General features: G+C 34.5%; 1 long non-coding RNA gene across 2 annotated transcripts; it reads left to right on the top strand.

Annotated features, from left to right (window-relative positions):
- The first annotated feature begins 11,142 nt into the window (after positions 1-11,142).
- LOC104903600 (uncharacterized) lies at positions 11,143-15,023 on the top strand. 2 transcript variants are annotated; one of them, XR_008967614.1, is made up of 2 exons: positions 11,143-12,769; positions 14,756-15,023. It is a non-coding gene; the product is annotated as an uncharacterized LOC104903600 (long non-coding RNA). The 2 variants fall into 2 exon arrangements; XR_007269807.2 differs by having other exon boundaries at positions 14,745-15,023.
- The last annotated feature ends 4,964 nt before the right edge of the window (positions 15,024-19,987 follow it).

Here is a 19,987-nt window from a genome sequence, read left to right as displayed (position 1 = left end):
TTCTTGAATGTAGAGATGAACGTGAAAAACGTAAACAAACGGAACAAGCCTTAAAGGTTGCAAGGAACACATAGAATGGCTTAAGAAAATGAGAACAGATGTTGAAACAAGATTCTTTGATTATTTGATAAAAACTTAAAAATCAAAGAATGTATGAAAGTTTGAAAAATGAAAATTATCTAATTAATTTAGAGATTTCACACTTGAAGGAGTTTGTCCCTGTTCTGAGTTCCTTTGATATAAGATCAACTCCTTTGAAAGGATACAGATCTGAGATTGAAAATTTGAATAAAGAGAAAATTTTTTTAAAGGAACAGATCTGTAATCTTAAAAGGGAACTGGTTGTCGCAAGGAACAGAGGCAAAATATGTTCCTAAGTGGATTGAGAAACCACAGACCAAAGGAAGAAGAAGTCTTGGTTTTAAAACTACAAGAAAAGGAACAAGACAAAGAAATATGTTGATCTACCTAGTGATAAATTTTGTATGTATTGTGGAAGGTAGGTCATTACATAAATCAATGTCAACTAAAATCTAGATGATTGGAAAATGTGAAATAAGTAAGAAAAAATGGGTTGTCAAAACAATCCTAGTCAAGAACAGGACCCACGAAAGATGGGGTTCCTACAACTAACAACTAGTTGATTTTTGCAGGTTGGAGTGAGGGGAACAACACATGGTATCTCGATAGTGGTTGTTCCAAGCACATGACAGGAGACAAAACTAAGTTTCTCTCACTCACAACCTATGAAGGTGGTGTTAACATTTGGTGAAATAAGAAAGGTAACATAGTTGCCATGGGTAAGGTCGGTAAGTCACCACTACACTCCATTGAAAATGTATTTTTAGTTGAAGGTCTAAAACATAATCTATTAAGATTTCTCAATTCTGTGACAAGGAAATACTGTAAAATTTGATAAAGAAAAATGCTTGATCATCAACATTAAAACTAAGAAGGTTATCTTGGAAGGAACAAGGAAAGGGAACACATACATTGTGGATCTGGACCTTGTTCCTCAAATCAATTTAACTTGTCTTAGTGTTATTGAAGATGATTCACTTCTTTGGCACAAGCGTCTAGGACATGCTAGCTTTTCATTACTTGAGAAACTTAGATCAAAAGATCTTGTTTTAGGATTACCATCCATAAAATTTCATATTGAGTAAGTTTGTGATGCATGTGCACGAGGTAAGCAAGTAAGATCCTCTTTCAAATCTAAAACGATAGTAAGTACCACTAAACCATTAGAACTAATTTCATTACTGCTATGCAAGCTGAATTAAATGAGTTCGAAAGAAACAAGGTATGGCATCTAGTTCCCTCATCTAAACAACAAAAAGTAATTGGCTTAAAGTGGGTGTTTAGAAACAAACTAGATGAATATGGAACCATTGTTAGGAACAAAGCTAGACTTGTAGTAAAAGGTTATAATCAACAAGAAGGAATAGACTATGAAGAAACCTTTGCTCCTGTAGCTAGATTAGAAGCCATTAGAATTTTAATTGCATTTGCTGCTTACATGGGATTTAAACTATATCAAATGGATGTTAAGTGTGCATTTTTAAATGGCTATCTAAATGAAGGTGTATATGTTGAACAAACCCCCAGGCTTTGAAAATAATAATCTCCCAAATCATGTATACAAGCTTGATAAAGCTCTTTATGGGTTAAAACTAGGCCTGGCAAACAGATCAGGTCGGGTCGGGTTCAGGTCGACCCATATAATAAACGGGTCAGATACCCCTAAACCTGAACCTGACCCATTTACTTAAACAGGTCAAAAAGTTCTACCCTGACCTGACCTATTTATAAACTGGTTGACCTAATTTGATCTGTCTAACCTGTTAAATTTTTAAACATGTTAATTAATTGGGTTCGACCAGATCAACCCATTTAAAATCAATACAACAAACCAACAATACAACATTGTCAAGGCAAAAACTAAACTGATATTTCATATGTTAAAACTTAAAAGGCCCACAATCCAAAAGTGGATGACAATCCAAAAGTGGATGACAATCCAAAAGTGGATGACAATCCAAAAGGGCAGTAGCTCCACTGCTCCAGCCTCCAAATGTAATGTTTAAGCAAAAATAACAGCCATAAATCAGTTTCACCAAAATACCAAGTCCTAAATTATTACATGCTGATGCTATGAAAATAATATTTAAATTTGATTTGGGGCATTGAACATTCTCGATTCAGCAAGACTTTGGGGAGCACTCTCCGGAGGGCTTGGCGTCTCAACTTCTTCTTCCACCTTCAAGGTCATAATCTTCTTACACAAGTCATCAAGTTGAGGATCCATTGTTGTTATATAGCAAGCCAAAAAATAAAATAAAAAATATAGATTTAGAATGTATATAAGTAACACACATGTCTAATAAATTATATTAAGAACATATGATCGATTACCTTCACCAAAAGTCCAATCTTTGACACAAATGATAGCTTCGGCAGTGGCTGGTTTCAAAGAACTCCTAAAACAGTCAAGAACCCTCCCACCAGTACTGAACATAGACTCGGAGGCCACAGTAGAGATCGGTATTGCAAGAATATCCCTTGCCATCATAGCAAGAACAGGATACCGCACCTCATTAGTCCTCCAATGGTACAAGATGTCCAGGTTTGTTGTACGAGGAAGTAGTGCCTCATCCAAGTAAACTTGTAGATCAGTTTTAACAGCCACGGTTGATTTCACAGAGAGGATAAGCTATCAAAATCCTACATAAAAAAAACAGAAAAAGTTAGATAAACAAGCTGAATTATTACAAGTTTAAGTATAAAGGAAGTCACAGCAGGATTTAAAAACAAACTTACATTCATAAACTCGTCACCAGCACCATTCAAAGAGGCAGCATCAGCTTCTACAATAGTAGAACGACGTCTACATGATGGCAAAACAGAGGATTGGGCAGCATATGACTCATACAAAGCATGAAACCTATTCTTGAACTTTTCCAACTCAAGGTCACCTTCAACATCACCATAAACCCTCTTGAAAGCCCACTCTACAAACTGATATTTAAAACGGGGATCCAAAACAACAGCAACCGCCATAATAATGCTGAAATTTTCCCAATACTTGGAGAATTTTTCAAACATCTTACTAGCCATTCTTTGCATAAATCTATCACCATTCTCCTTTTCATCTTTCAAGAGCACTCGAATTTTAAGCACGTTAGGGAAATACATATTAGCAGTAGGATAATGGGAGCCAGAAAAAATATTAGTGACCTCATAAAACACTTTCAAGAACTTAAAGAGTTTCTCAATCCTCCCCCATTCTTCAGTTGTGGGGCACTGCACATAATTAGCATCAACCTTTTGAAAATGAATGAAAGCGTTCTTGTAAAACAAAACACTCTCTAACATTAAGTAAGTAGAGTTCCATCTAGTTGGAACATCTTGCCTTAATCCCTTAGATTTGTCAAGTTCAACATGTGCAACACAAGTTAAAAACCTTTGTCTCCTAGCTTCAGAACCCTTGCAATACTTAACACTATCTCTCACCTTCAAAACAGCCTCATCAATTTCTTTTAAGCCATCTTGCACAATTAGATTTAATATGTGTGCACAACATCTTACATGAAAGTAATCACCACTACATATCAAATCAAGCTCACCCTTTAAACATTCAGCAAAAACATCATTTGAAGAGGCATTATCCAATGTAATAGACATGATTTTCTTTTGAATTCCCCAATCTTTCAACATACCACAAACATGATCAGACAAATGCACACCCGTATGTGGTGGAGGCATAAAACGAAAATTAATAATTCTCTTTTGCAAACGCCAATCATTATCCACAAAATGGGCAGTCAATGAAATATAACCATCCGTAGTAATGGAAGACCAACAATCAGATGTTAATGCAATCCTACCACGAACAAAACCTAACTCATCTTTTAATTTTCCCTTCTCCCTAACATACAATTTCTGAATATCAGCCTTAAGAGTGTTTCTTGACACAACTTTCATATTAGGATTGAGGTATGCAAAACATCTCCTAACACCTTCATCTTCAGCAAATTGAAATGGTAAATCATGCCTCACAACAGCAATAGCTAACATCTCACGAAACACATCAAGATTAACATCAGGCATCCTATTTAGCAAAGAACCAGAACTACTAGAATCTAAAATCATTTGTCCAACATCCAAATAGGACCTCCTCTTACAATTCTTAAGGTGGCGTCTTAAGTTACCTGTACCCATGCTACTATCTGCATTGTAGACCTGGCCACATTTCTTGCACTTGCACACCAGGTTACCATGCTCATCAGGCTCTTCAAGGAACTCAAAATGGACCCATACATCAAATGTCAGCCTCCTCTGCCTCTTGGTGTGCTTCATAGGCTTGTGAAGTGCACCCTCTTGTTTCGGTACCTTTTTCTTCTTGTTAGCAGTTTGGTGTGTCTGGTGTGAATTCATCTCTTCATCACTCTCAAGAACCACATGAAAAGTTTTAGCTGCTGCCATGGTTTGACTGGCCACATAATGACACAAATATAACTTATTAGGAACAACATAACAACACAACAGTAGGAACTCGAACTAGTAAGTAAAAAAAATAGCAAATAATTACACAAAACATAAATCAAAGAAAACCATATATAATTAGACAAATAGAGAAGATTACAAAGTAAATAACACTATAACAGTAGAAAATTACACAAAATAAATAGTACCAAATAGTTACACAAAATATCAGTTCATGAGAAAGAAAAAACTCAAAAGAAAAAACTCAAAAAAGGGGACAGAATATTAGTACAAAATAAAAGCAGTTTGCAGTTTGCACAATATAAAATAAACAATATACAAAAATAATGAAATAAATATAAAATAAACAATGTAAAAAAGGGCCGAAAAAAGATACAAAATAAACAATATAAAATAAAAATACGAATTACGAAATAATAATAAAATCAAAATTCAGATAGCAATAGAAATAAATTTACGAAATAAACAATATAAAATAATATACAAAAATAAACAATATGAAATAGAAGCAGTTTAGCGAATAATTACACAAAATAAAAACATTATAAAATCAGAAATAACCGATTAATCACTTCAAATAATGAAATAATAGCAGATAAATACATAAAATAAATAATGCTAAAAATTGAAGAAAATACAGTTAATACACTTACATAAAGTTGATGGTGGCGATTGGTGGTGGTGTGGTGGCGTGACTGGCGTGACGGCGTCTCCGGTCTGCCGTGAGAGAGTCTCAAGCTCAAGCTACAGACTACAGTAGACTAGTAAAGTAGTAAGTTAGGGTTCAGATTTGTAAAGTTCAGAGAGAATGAGAGATGAGTTCATGAGAGTAGTAGGTGAATGAGAAACGGCTCCAGTGAATGAGAAATCATAAAACCCTAACTTAATATATATTAGGGGTTAGTAGGGCAAGTTGATAAGTAGTTTATGTGGGCAGTTGGGCTTTAGAGTTTAGTCCATTAAATTTTTACTAAGTTGCACGAACTTAAAAGCAAATGTGTGAAATAGAAATACTAAGTTAAATGGGTTAGGCGGGTCAACCCGACCTGAATCTGACCCAATTAAATAAACGGGTTGAGTAGGTTATTTTCAGGTTGAATTTTTTAACCTGAACCTAACCCATTTAATAAACGGGTCGGGTCGGGTCGACCCATTTACTTAATTGGGTCGAAAACCTCAACCCTAACCCGCTTTGAATGGGTTAGGTTCGGGTCGGGTTGTCGGGATGGGTCAGCTTTTGCCAAGCCTAGTTAAAACAAGCACCTAGATCATGGTATGAGAGATTATCAAAGTTCCTTTTAGAAAACAATTTTAAAAGAGGAAAGGTTGATAAAACCTTGTTCCTAAAATCTAAAGGAACTGACATTTTACTTGTTCAAATATATGTTGATGACATCATATTCGGAGCTACAAATGAAACATAAGGCAAAGAATTCTCAAGTCTCATGAGTAATGAATTTGAAATGAGTATGATGGGTGAGTTAAATTTCTTTCTTGGACTACAAATCAAACAAACTGAAAAGGGAATAATTGTTCACCAACAAAAATACATAAAGGAACTATTAAAGAAATAGGCCTCGAAAACTCAAAGATAAATCACACTCCTATGGGAACTTCAACTAGATTAGATGAAGACTCCATAGGAACAAGTGTTGATCAAACAAAATATAGAGGAATGATTGGTTCACTTTTGTATCTAACTGCTAGTCGTCCAGACATAGCTTTCAGTGTTGGTTTGTGTGCTAGATTTCAAGCAAATCCAAAAGAGTCTCACCTTACTGCCTTGAAGAGAATTCTTAGATATCTTAAAGGAACAGATGATCTTGGACTCTACTATCCAAGAAGTGATACATTTGAGCTAAAAGGATATGCAGATGCAGATTATGCTGGAGATCTTGTAAATAGGAAAAGCACCTCAGGTATGGCACAATTCCTTAGTCATAGTTTAGTTTCTTGGAGTACCAAGAAACAAAACACAGTTGCTTTATCCACTGCTGAAGCAGAATATGTAGCAGTGCTGCATGTTGCTCTCAAATGCTTTGGATAAAACAACAACTTAGTGACTATGGAATAAACTTTGATTGTGTTCCTATTTATTGTGATAATACTAGTGCTATCAGTATTTCTAAAGATCCAGTGCATCATTCCAGAGTTAAACATATACATATCAGACATCACTTTTAAGAGAAAATGTTGAAAAAGGTTTGATTAAACTTGAGTTTTGTCAAACTGAGAATCAGATTGCTGATATACTAACTAAGCCTTTGCAAAGAGATAGATATGAAAAATTAAGGCTTGAGTTAGGGTTAATAAAAATTAAGTGATTGTTCCTATTTCATTCCCCCATGTCTGAATCAATTTGAGTGACTTTGTGTGCTAAAAATAATTGTGTTTAATTGCCTAAGACCATTGCAAATTGGAATGTTACAAAACATAAACATGAATTCAAAGGAATTAAACAACTCACAAATGTCACATAATACTCCCCTTACTGTTCCTAAGGTAAAGAAACATGCATGATATGAAGCACATTGATATGTAGCACTAGTTGTTCCTATAACACAAGTTCCTTAGCATTTATTTTCCTTCCAAAAATTAAAACTCATAAAAATCCAAAAAATCCAAAAATCCCAAAATATAGGAATCAGATTATATTAAATCTTGATTCTCATTTATCTTCTTTTCGTTTTTTTTTCCTTTTATTTTTATTTGTTTTATTTTTCCCGCGTGTCAAAAACACTGTTACATGCATTTCCCTCTTTAATTCATCACACTAGAAACCGTGTTCCTCCAACCTTTCATCTTCGCCATTAACGAAAACTTCCTCACACCTCTTCACAACCCATAAAAACCCAATCTACTTCAACATCATGGCAAGAACCTCACGAAATTCTTTTTTCCAACATCCAAAAACTCCAACTCCTTAAAATGGAAAATTCTCCTTCTCCTACCAAAACCCTGAAATCGACCAAATCAAGAAACCCCCATAGTGAGCAACATTAGAATCTCCAAGAAGGAGTATGCAGAAGAAAATTAATGGGGAAGATGATGAAGAAGAAACCCCGGAACAAACTCAGGGGGAAGAAAGATTCACTCCTTCCTTAAAGGAATGTTCTCTTCTTTTCCAAGAAACGGGTTGAAAGAAGCGAATCAGGTATGTATGGTTTTTGTGTAGATCTAGAATGGGCAAATAAAGTAGAATTTCATGAATTAACAACATTCTAAAGGAACAGGATGGAATTCTTGTTTGAATTGCTTTAACAATGCACTTGTTCCTTTAGCAATGGATGAATTTTGTGCGAATTTTACAATATTGATGGTCTTTGCACAACAAGTTAGGGAAAGAAATTAAGTTAATCAACACATTGGGAAAGTTTGGGAAGTTCCTTGCAAAGGAACGATTTGTACTTTAAACGGAAAGGAACTGTTTCTTTCCAATTTTCCTCAGGATAAAAATTGTTGAATTATTTGGAGGAACTGCTGGTCAAACAAATAAATCATAACCTACTCTCTCCCTTCACAAATCTTGTTCAACTTAGTTGGTAGAGGCACTCATTCCTCGCACTAAAAGAGGAATGAAGTGGGTCTCTTAGACTGTGTACATGTTTGTTTAGACCACCACATTCAAATCAACTTCCCTTCTCTCTTTATCCAACATCTTACCCACTGTATGAAAATCACTGTGTATTGGTTATGGAGCCTTGATTACTCTCTCCTTCATCACTTTGAAGTGAGACTACTGGATGGCCTACTTAGGAGTTAAGCAAGGGAACATTTGAATGAGAAACTCTTAATGGATTGGATCTTTCTGTCCAAGAAGGAGTACTCATTCAAGGGAGAAAGCTCCTAGTTCCTCAGAAGAGGAAACTTCTAAGGTGTAGTATTGAGGAACAAGATGATGATGTTATCTGGAGGAACCAATTCCTAACCGGAGAACCTAAACCAAAGAGGCGCAAACACATAGCCAAAAAGCCTACCCCTCCTGTTCCTAAGAGAGTGAGGAGAGCAATCGTTGAAAATTGCTCATTCTGCTCTGTTCCTTCCAACAAGGACTCCCCTTTAGTCCTTTCTGATGCGGAGGAACAGGAACACCCTACTCTCAAGGAACCCACTCCACCAACATCTCCAAAGCTTTCTGTTCCTTTCACAAAACTAACCTCTACCTTCCCCTCATCCTTTTCGTTCCTTCCAGTTTTGAACAGATTAAGGATGATAACTGGACCTAACCCTTTTGCTTCCACCTCACAACTCTTCCACCAACACCACCTTTCTCCTCCCATTTACAAACCTTCTCCATCTGTTTCCACTCCCGGAACTGATGAGCCTTCAACCAACCTCTCAGTTCCTCACACCAAACCTACTTACTGCCTCTGGTTCCAAGGGTAAGGAACAAGTTCTCCGGATGACTGTGTGCTGGGTTAATGATGTTGTCTTCCTGCACAACACATGATAAAATTCTATAATCACCTCACTGGACTTTGGATGCTAAAACTGACAAAATGCTGAGTCTTATGAAGATTCTAAGTGATACGGTGATTGGCAACAAAAGAAGATGGAACTATGGCCCTAGCCTTGGAGGAGTTGAAGGAACGAGTTGGTGTCAATCATGGTGAAGTAATGAAGAAACTGGAGGATGTGGTTGAGAAGAAGAATTGTTGAGGAACACCATTCCCCTTCCCTTTCTTAGTTCTTAGTTCTTGTTTCCTTTTCAAGGAACAAGACTTTTGTTTATTCTTTTCTTTTTCTTTCTTTTTTTTTTTTTTTGGAACAAGTGCTATATAATCAATGACTTTTGCTATTCTGTCTATGTTTCTAAATAATTAGCATAATTTCTTCCTTGGAATGGCTAGTATTATGTGATTGATGTTTGAGCAAGTTTACTCTTTGAACTTCTAATTTAACCAAATTGGTGCTTGCTTATGGTCTTAGGGTGTTATAACCAATTCATCACAACACGCAGAGTATACTCTTTTTGAGGATGACAAAGGGGGAAAAAGATTTAAGGAACAAACTGTAAATAAAAAATATATATATATATATATATAAAATATAATAAGTTAAGGTAAATGAAAAATCAAAAATAGGTTAAGGTAAATGAAAAATCAAAATTCAAATATTAAGTAAGTTACTTAATTTTGTTTTTTTTTTCATTTTCTTCTTTATTGTTTTATCGTCTTCATTCACTTATATTATTTGTTATTTCCTTAGTTTGTACCTTTGTTGTCATCATCAAAAAGGGGGAAATTGTTGAACCCTAGTTTTGATGATGACAAAGAAACAAAGATGCAAACTAAGTAGTGAACTAATGAGTTATTTAAGTGTATGATTTTTAAGGTATCAATAAAGGAACTAGGAGAATACGAAGTCAAGGAAGAAGTCAAGAGAGGATTTCAAAGGCTAAGTAAAGAAGTTTCTAAAGTTGATACTGGAGCAAGCATTGGATCAAGAAGAATAAAAGCAAGGCTTTTATTTTCTAGTTCCATTGTAAAGGAACAAAGTAAGGATGGTAAGGAACATGGCAGTCTTATTTGAGAATGAGAGTTTGTTCCTTTCTAAGGAACAAAACAAAGGCACTAAACGAATCTGTTAAAGGAACTTGATATAAAAGGAACTAGACTTAGGCGTGAAGGTGCACAACGGTACAATTAGGAACTTGAGTAAGTCATGCCTAAATAATAGGAAATCTGTTTTACCTAAGTGAAAATCATTTTAATAGAAAATCTTTTAAGGAAAAGATTTTTTTTTCGAAAAAGATAAGAAAATATTATCCGGTTTTTATGAAAGTTTATTTAAAAGATAATATTTTCTTAAAGATTAAAATTCATTTTAATAATAAATCTGTTTGATGTTTAACTGATTTTCGGATAAAGCTCAAGAAACTCCAAATCTTTAGGAGTTGTGGCTAAAACATATCCACGTCCAAAATGGGATCATGGGACATGATGAGGAACGTGTTCCTTAGGGGAAGGAACATCATGGGTTAATGGATTTACATGAACTCGATTTTAACTCCCACGTTCTTGTGTTAGTCACTATAAATTTGAAGTCTAAATAAGTTCCAAAGTGTGTCTGACTAAGTAATTAAGTGAGTTTAACTAATTAAGTGTCAGTGCCTTCATTCTCTCATAATAGCCATTTGTTCTTTGCTTTCTTACTCTAATTCCACTAAGCTTATTTCGATCAATTGTATTTTGGTTTTTGGGGTAAGGGAACTTTGAGTGAAGTTCTGTAAGAGAGAAGCTTTGAGTAAGCTGTAAGAGTGAGAAAACTTCGAGTGAAGTTGAGAGGAACTACTGTTAAGGGAACAGTGGCTCAGGAACTTGAGTTTAGGAACTCAAGGTGTGGCTCGAGATTAGAATTAGGTTGTAACAAAGTTGTTTGGCCTAATTAGTGAAAGAGTTGAGTTTAAAATCCCTAGTGGTCGAGGTTGTTTCTTCTTGTTGGGCCCAAGAAGTTTTTCCTCGTAAAAATCCCTTGTGTTCCTCTAGCTTGTTTATTCGTTTAAGTTTAAATTTCCGCAAAAAGTTACTTTTATTTCTACATCTACAATTCACCCCCCTCTTATAGTGTTCCTAGGAAAATAACACACCAATCCTTATTATGTATCTAAAAAATCTACTCCTTATACATTTATACTGCATCATGCATTTAGTATGGAAGCCTGAAAAAAATTAGAAGCCTAAAAAACATTTTCAATCCCGCCATACTCGAAGCCGCGCACGGCGCACCATTACCAAAACCCCAAAATACTAAACCACCACTCCCCATTATCCAAATTCTCCCAACTGCACCTAAACCTCAATTCTCAATTCAATTCGCAATTTTAAAACTGGAATTCGTCATTCCCAATTGTTAATCTCCATTAACAGATTCAATTCACCACTCGCAGCTCCATCAAATCCATCATGGGTGACCACTCGAATTTCTCTTTATTCCGCTTGCTTAATCACCGGTGGCCGCCACGTCCACTGCAGAGCGGTTGTCGCGCCTCCCTCACTTAAGTTTTGTTATCTTCTTTTCTTCAATACAGTTTTGTAATATTTAGGTGCTTCGAATTTACTATTTTATGATTCTTGGGAAAATTGTGTGGCTGCTTTATTGCTTTAAGGTTCGATATATACAAGTATACAGTCGTGAAGTTGAGTACCTCTACAACTTAAATTGAAAACTGAATTTTGGTATAATTTTAGGGTTTTTTATGCGAATAGTTGGTTTATTTGGTTTAGTAATTTCTCATGATGATTTTCCCATTTTTCTATTATTTTGTTCCTGCTCTTATTTGTAATTCTGAGAGCTAATTAGCTTAATTTTGTTCATGCACTAGAAATTGCTCTAAAAATCATAAATTAGTGATGTTATAAGGCAATGGAAAATTGTTTTTTGGTGGTGAGTGAATTGACAAAAATTGTTGGAAAGTTGTTGTGTGATGGTGAGTGAATCAACCAAAACACAATTTTTTTAAATGGTTTATGTTAATGATTTGAACTGTATGTTTTGATGCAATTGAAGCATTTTTGCTTCCATCATCATAATACCATTGTTTGATGTTAAGCCATTTTCCTACTTGTTGTTAGCTGAACACCACGTTTCAGACCAACTTTTGCAATGGAAATTCTTTTGCGTAACTTAACAATGACAGCTACCAAACCCTCTAGTTGCCTACTTCTGCCTGAAGACAAAATTAAACCTAAGTACAATTACAAAAAAAACTAAGCATCTAGCAGGTAGAATCACAGAAAAGTTAACATACCAAGAGCATGAGGGGGAAGTGTTCTATCAATCCTTCTTAATGTTGTAGACTCCTTTATTCCAAGAGTACGTCTGACTTTGTAAGGAAGCAATCTATGGTGGCTGGCATCCAGGAACTAAATTTGGCAGCAAATCAGCATCTATGGGTAATGGGTTATCGCCCGCCAAGTCCATATATATGGGCCCAAGATGAGATAATAATTTATATTTCGTCCTCATACTTTACATCCATTAAAGATTCAGGATCTCTCTTGTCATCACGAGTTTTTATGAGGTTCTCTTCTTGATATCGTTTATTACCATAGGAATCATCCTTTCTTATATTTTGATTAACCAACAAACAACTAGTAACCTGATTTTTATTTTTCTTTAAAGTCCTCCCAGGAACTTCATAGCTCACTCCTCAATATCATTTAACGATTTAACTTGTTTTATGTGTTTATTGTTTATTTCAGGTATGGCTTGTGTTGTTGCTAGCACCTTGAATTGCATTGTCTATACGTGGATTAATTAGGTAAGCAAAATTTTCCACTTTTGTGTTTGATTGCATATTCATCGTGCATTGACCTAGTACCCATTTGTACTGTCCTGGTAAATTTAACCTCACTTAGGATGTGAATGTGTGCTTTTTCACTATTTTATAGGAAAAATTCGGCACAACATTCCCCTCAGTGCTCTCTCTCTTTCTCTCTCTCTCTCTCTCTCTCTCTCTCTCTCTCTCTCTCTCTCTCTCTCTCTATATATATATATATATATATATATATATTATATATATATATATATATATAAACATATATATATACATCGTGTAGTTGGAGAACTCTATGGAGAGGCGGTTGAATTTTTCCTTGAAATTGATAAACAATTACGCATTCACTAGTGAGGTTAAATGTTGAAGGATGGGTTAGGTTGGAGAAATAAGGACCCAAGGCCTATGATTACATGTATATGAATTTGTGCACATACGTAAATACACTATAAATCTTTAGATATGTCAAAATTGTTGGTGTATAGATATGGTCATTGGATATCAAATTCAAAACTAGGTGATCCCGAATATATGGCCGACGTAAAGGAATGTATTGATTCACTATTTAGAACTTTGTAGGTCGTACTAAATTACCATGTCTTTGTTTCAGGTGTCATAATTTTTTACATAAAAGAATAGATGAAATACTTAATTATTTAAACAAATCGACTTTTGATAGAACATATACTGTTTGGATTTGGCATGGGGAGTATAAGGAGGGTTCTTCTGGAGAAAGTATGGAGGAAGGTCCTACTATTGATGAGGGTGATAGGTTAGAAGATATGTTACGGAAAGTTCATGATAAGTTTGATGAGAATCCTTTTGCGTTTGAGAAATTGTTAGTTGATTCCGAAAAGCCTTTGCACAAAGGGTGCGAAAAGTATACAAGATTCTATATAAATCATAAAACGCAAGTGTTCTGAGCTTCTTACAAGATTTTACCACCGAATCAAAAGCCTCGTCCATTGTTTCACTGGTTAAATGATCAGGTTGACCCAAATTTATTAATTTTTAGAGGCGAAAATGAGTAAAATCAGGGAAGTCCTTCTAGCAGAGGACAACTTATGTTAGGCTGTGTTGTTGACTTGGAAAGAATCTCGGTTGTACAATGGATGCCTTGAGTCTGGAGTAATTTATTGGAGATGTTGGTCATATAATGTATGAGAATGTTGATAGAGAGAATTTTGTGATCAAATCAAGAGGATCTTATGCTAAATATCTTTGGGAATTGATTTATTGCTTTATGCATTTAACCCTTTTAGAATAAGAAAAATCCTCACCTAGGCCAAAAGTTGATGAGAAAGGATATTGGTATTGCTCTTCAGGATAATTTTTGCTAGTTTTGAGAATTCATATTGTATTGTCTTTCAAAATATTGCTGGTTCAATATATTACCTTCTTCCTATATCTCTCTCGTGCATATTTGTAGCTTTTATAGAGGCTAATTTTCATCACTGGTCTTCTTTTTATGAGATGATATGGTAAAGTTTGTAAGTTGGCTTAACGAACTTTGTTGTAGTCGTTCCCTTTTCAAACATGCTTCCTACTTCGATTTGGGGGTTAAGAGGGTGATTCTCTTTGTAATATTCTTGTGAATTATACTGTATGATAGACAATGTTCTTATCCTGCTTTGTGTTACCCTCATTGTGCTTTTGTACTTTCTGCATGTTGTTTGTTATACAGTGTGTTTACTTTCGTCATGCTTTTATATCTTAGCTTAGCTACTTGAATATTATTGTGTACTTCTTTTTAATGAATAAGGTTGTATTATATATGTCTGCGTTAGTCTCATTTAATTCCTAACCCATATAATATGCAGCAAAAAGTCAACCTTGTGAAACTTATAAAATATATATATATACATATATATACATATATATACATATACATATATATATATATATATATATATATATATATATATATATATATATATACTTATTTGGAATGATTTTGTAGTACTTTCCTAGGATTCCTATCATTTATTCAAGAAATGATTGACGAGCTAGAGATATGTGGGTGAAATATTTAAACAATCAAACACGAGACGGTGGAGATTGAAGACAATGCTCAAGTTTCAATTGTACATATTATTTGATTATTTTGGAATTTTAGTTTTAGTAGATAGCACTAGATTATAGAAACTTTATTTTTAAGATATTAATTATTTAAAGAAATTTATGCTTTGACAAGTGAAATTGATTTTGTATATAAATTAAATCTAGTAATTTTTTTTTACATTATGAATAAAGCAAGCAGGATTTTTTGTTTCATAATATTATTTTGTCTGTTTATTGATTTTTTTTTTTTTTAAAAACAGCGCATATACAAGGAGCTACAAATATGGGCGAAATTACATATAATTAAAAAAACGTGTAATACACCTAAGACACCGGTTGTGGTTAATAAGCGGTTTCAAAGGGTAAGCTAAGGAGACTAACTATAAGTGTTAACTGGTCTCCTAACCTCTTTTCATGGTATATGTACACTTATCTAAGAGACTGATTTTACCCATCAACTAGTCTCCCAAAGAAACAACGAAACCAGGTATTATAACTAGGGGCATTTACAAAAAACCGGAACCGAAAAATCATACCGAAAAATCGATCAAAATAGGCGGTTACTGAACTGGAAAATTTGGGATTGAACGGTTTGGTTACCTAACCAGCAAAAATCACGGTAAAATAGTACGGTTACAATTATGATTCTTTATAAAACGGTTAAAAAACGGAATAAATTTATTTTATCCTATTATTATTTGATTTTTTATAATAATTATATTAATTAAATTTTTTCTTATTAAATGCAGTAATTTAGTAAGTAAAGTAGTGTAGAGTGTGGAGTCTATAGGCTGATTTATGTGAGAAAACGTAAGTCCATAAGTATTAAGTAACAAAATGTAAAGCCTCCTTCATTCTTCAACTTGTAATATAGTTACTCTGTGCCTATGTACACTTACTATGAAGTGTGAACTACTGTCTATGGTTGTGAACTACTTTCACTATGAACTACCAACTTGTAATAGTTAAGTTTTTTGTGCTTGTTTTTTCTTAGAACTTTGAGATATGTATTGTATGGTGCAGAATATTTTTAAATATGATTGTCTTTTATAGAGGAATTTTGGTATTAAATTTGATAAAACTTGAGTAACTATTGAAGGATAACCGGAAAACCGTACTGAAAAGCCGTTAAATCGTTTATGCGGTTACCGATTTGAACGGTTACGGTTCGCAAAAATAACGAACCAATACTCCCTGTTACCAAATCAAAATTTTATTTCAGAACGGTTAACCACCCATGGACACCCTTAATTATAACCGGTCTCTTAGCCTAAATCGCCTGTGAGATGGAGACTTGTTGTATTCCGATTTCCTAGGCCATTTTCAACCGTTTTTTAGGCCTTTTTTGTAGTAGTGAACAGAAGTAGATACAACATAGGATACTATCTTGGAGATAATATCTATCCAAAATGGTCCATTTTCATCAAAACCATTCCTCGACCAAACATGCTATGTGAGAGAATATATCTATTTACTCAACATCATCAAGAAGGTGCAAGGAAGGATATAGAACAAGCTTTCAGGGTGCTCCAAAAGGGATTCACTATTGTGTCGCAACCCAGTACATTGTTTATGGAAAAAAGTGAAGTTGGAGATGTCATGAAAGCATGCATCATATTACATAATATGATTATTGAGGATGAAAGAGATGATACCGAAATGACCACTAATGTTAACTATATATTAGCAATTAGTATTAGCAATGAATCAAAGTAAAATTCCACAATTTCATATCTATAACAACCCGCACTTTCGAGCTACTAGTAAATCATATTTAACATTCATAAATTTCAATTAACATCAAATAAACCTCTTATTAGATTTATTTGTAGTTGAAACTTATATATCGATCTAGGCCCACAATGCAGTAACTCAAAATATCTATATATGTAATGAATTGATCTAAAACAAGTCTCCAAAACGATACATCAATAATATGCCATAAGAATTCCCTAGCTAAACTATATAATCTCCTTCACTGCTTATCCGAATATCGTTTCATATAACACACCTATGATATCCAGTGTCCATTCTCGAGCTTTTGGAACTTTATAATACCTGAAAGATCACAAATTATGAACACTACTCCCACCAAGACATGCTCCAAGAACAAAATCAGTGAGATTGAGCACACTGGGCCTGAAGCTTTGGCCCAACTCGTCCCGAGGCTTTGGCTCAAAATAGGCCACTTTTTTTGGGGGCTAAAAACCAGCCCTACCCCTAATTACCTCTAGTATATTAGTATCTAAGCTTATATTTTGGTTGTAATATAAGTTAATGTCATACTATGTATGGTAACTAAGTTTTCATTAATTAGTTTAATGATGGATAATTATGCTTTATATACTATGTTTTCATTTATGAAATCATGTTTTCCTTGTACTTTTTTCATATGGAAAATACAGCAGTAAGCGCCTGTTCTTCCCAACTTATTTTCAGTTCAGTTCAGTTTAGTTCAATTTCTAATATATTTTTATCATTATAAATTTATTCAATCCAGTTCAGTTCAATTCAATGTAGTTGCAATCAGTTCAGTTCAATTCATTTCAATTCAGTTGTTTTATTCCGAAGAAAATAGGCCCTAATGAGCTGACATCTAGAATATGTTGCTAATGATTAATTAAATAACTTAATAATGATGTTTAGAAGAGGACGTTGCACAAGCAATCACCTATAATGCTAGACATAAAGGTTACACATAACATATACCAGCAATCACATAGAATGCTAGATATAAAGGCTTACATATACAAGCTATCATTAATTGATGGACATAAAAGGTTACACATGACATATATGAGAAATCACATATAGGATTATAAATAAAGGTTACACATAACGTATACGAACAATCACATATTAGACATAAAGATTACACTTCAATATATAAGAGTAATCACATATAATGTTAAACATAAAAGTTTCATATAACATATAAGGCTTTCATATAATTGCTGGACATAAAAGGTTACACATGACATATACGAGCAATTACATATAATGCTAGACATAAATGTCACTTATACCCTAACTAGCAAATTATGCACATGATGTGTGCCTGCTTTTTTTTTCAAACATAAATTCTAGCCTCTCAGATTAGAGTGGTTACTTTCATAACCTCCCCCCCCCCCCTTTAATAACTGGTTAAGGACCTTTAATCCACTGATTTAAGGATCCTAATAGCCATTAAACGGATAACGTACACATCACAACGGTTGAAAACCGTCAAAGCATCTTTTCACGTTCCAAGGCAGAAGACACGTCGCAACTCGCGAAGAAGCTCGCGACTCGCGAGGCCCAGGTCGCGACCCGCGACCAGTCTTCTGTTTTTCCCTTGGTTTTCCACGTGACTTGCAACTTTGTGTTCTAATCTTTTGCATACTAGACTTCCTCCTCTTCTAGTATAAGACCATATGAGCATAATAAACCCATTACCTTATAAATGTTCCAACAATCCTCCTCCCATTCATAGGTTAATGGTGAAAAGTTTTCCAACTTGCTATAAATCACAAACACCCATGTTCATGCATCATGGAAATATCTAACGATTGAATTTCCATTTAGTAAAAGTAATCTTTACAATAATTTCGAATATAATGATAGACAAAACTTTGCATCAAATAACCACTACAAATTATTGAAGATACTAATACACATAAACATAAACTAGGTTCTTTAACCTCCGAACCTATGAAGCCTTGGTGTCAATATCCATTCATAAGCATTCCAAGTCAAGCCTATAGACTTGGTGAAGTTGCCAAACTTCTAGCTTATATAGGTAAATCTTTCCGAACATGCTCCTACAATTGAGCACTTTATCAAAGATTTATTAAGAATAAATTCAACCTCTTTAACATTGTAGCAACAAGCACTAACCTCGGGATGTATTTAAAAAAGTGCTCCTAACCTCCTAGAGAAGTACTATCCTCTTTGAATTTGAGATCTAACGTTGTATTAGACATCAAATAGAGTTTTCCTTCACCATAGGTTGATCAATAGGCTTAAGACCCATCCCTTTGTTCATTTTGTTCACTAGTTCCCTTGACAACGGTTTAGTAAATGTATCTGCCAAGTTCAAACTAGACCGAACAAAATTAATAGTTATACAACTATTCCTTATCATTTCCCGTACATAGCTATGTCTAACTCCAATGTGCCTTGACTTGCCATTGTACACTTCGCTATAAGCTTTAGCTATGGTTGATGCACTATCACAATGGATAACAAGAGATGACATAGGTTTGACCCATAAGTCAACCTCACTCAACACATTCCTTAGCCATTCCGCTTCTTGACAACAAGAAGCCAAAGCAATGAATTCCGATGCCATAGTGAAATCCGTTATACATGTTTGCTTCTTGATGCCCATGAAATAGCACCTCCTCCAAGAAGAAACACCCAACCGCTAGTGGATGAATAATCTTCCTTATTGGAAATCCAACTAGCATCCGAGTAACCTTCTAAGATAAAAGGTACTCTTTTGTAAGTTATGACATAGTCCAAGGTCTTATTCAAGTACCTTAACACTCTTCTCAATGCTTGCCAATGCAACATACTAGGATTACTAGTATACCAACTGAGCTTGCCAATAGCAAAAGCTATATCCGGCCGAGTGCTAGTCATAGCATACATCAAGCTTCCAATTAAGCTTGCATACTCCAATTATGGAATAGGAGTACCACTACTCGGAACCAAGTGAATATTAGGATCCATGGGAGTAGCAAAATGAGTTGAATTTGACTCATTAAACCTCTTGACCACCTTCTCAATATAATGAGATTGTGATAAAGAAATAGAACCTTTCCCTCGCATTATTCTAATACCTAGAATAACATCCGCTTCACCCAAATCTTTCATGGAGAAGCTAGAAGAGAGAAAGACTTTGGTTTTTTCCACTTGTTCCAAATCAGTCCCAAATATAAGCATATCATCAACATATAAGCAAATTATAACTCATTTACCGTTATTATCAAATTTACTATATACACACTTATCGGACTGATTTATTTTGAACCCACTAGACAAAACAACCTCATCAAATTTTTGATGCCATTGCTTATGTGCTTGTTTAAGACCATACAAAGATCTAACTAATTTGCAAACTTTAGTTTCTTGACCTTTGATCACAAACCCTTCAGGTTG

This window comes from Beta vulgaris, chromosome 9 (assembly GCF_026745355.1).
Source record: "Beta vulgaris subsp. vulgaris cultivar EL10 chromosome 9, EL10.2, whole genome shotgun sequence".
NCBI lineage: Eukaryota > Viridiplantae > Streptophyta > Magnoliopsida > Caryophyllales > Amaranthaceae > Beta > Beta vulgaris.
Note: the sequence above shows the minus strand (reverse complement) of the source record. Positions and strands in the feature narration are given on the sequence as shown.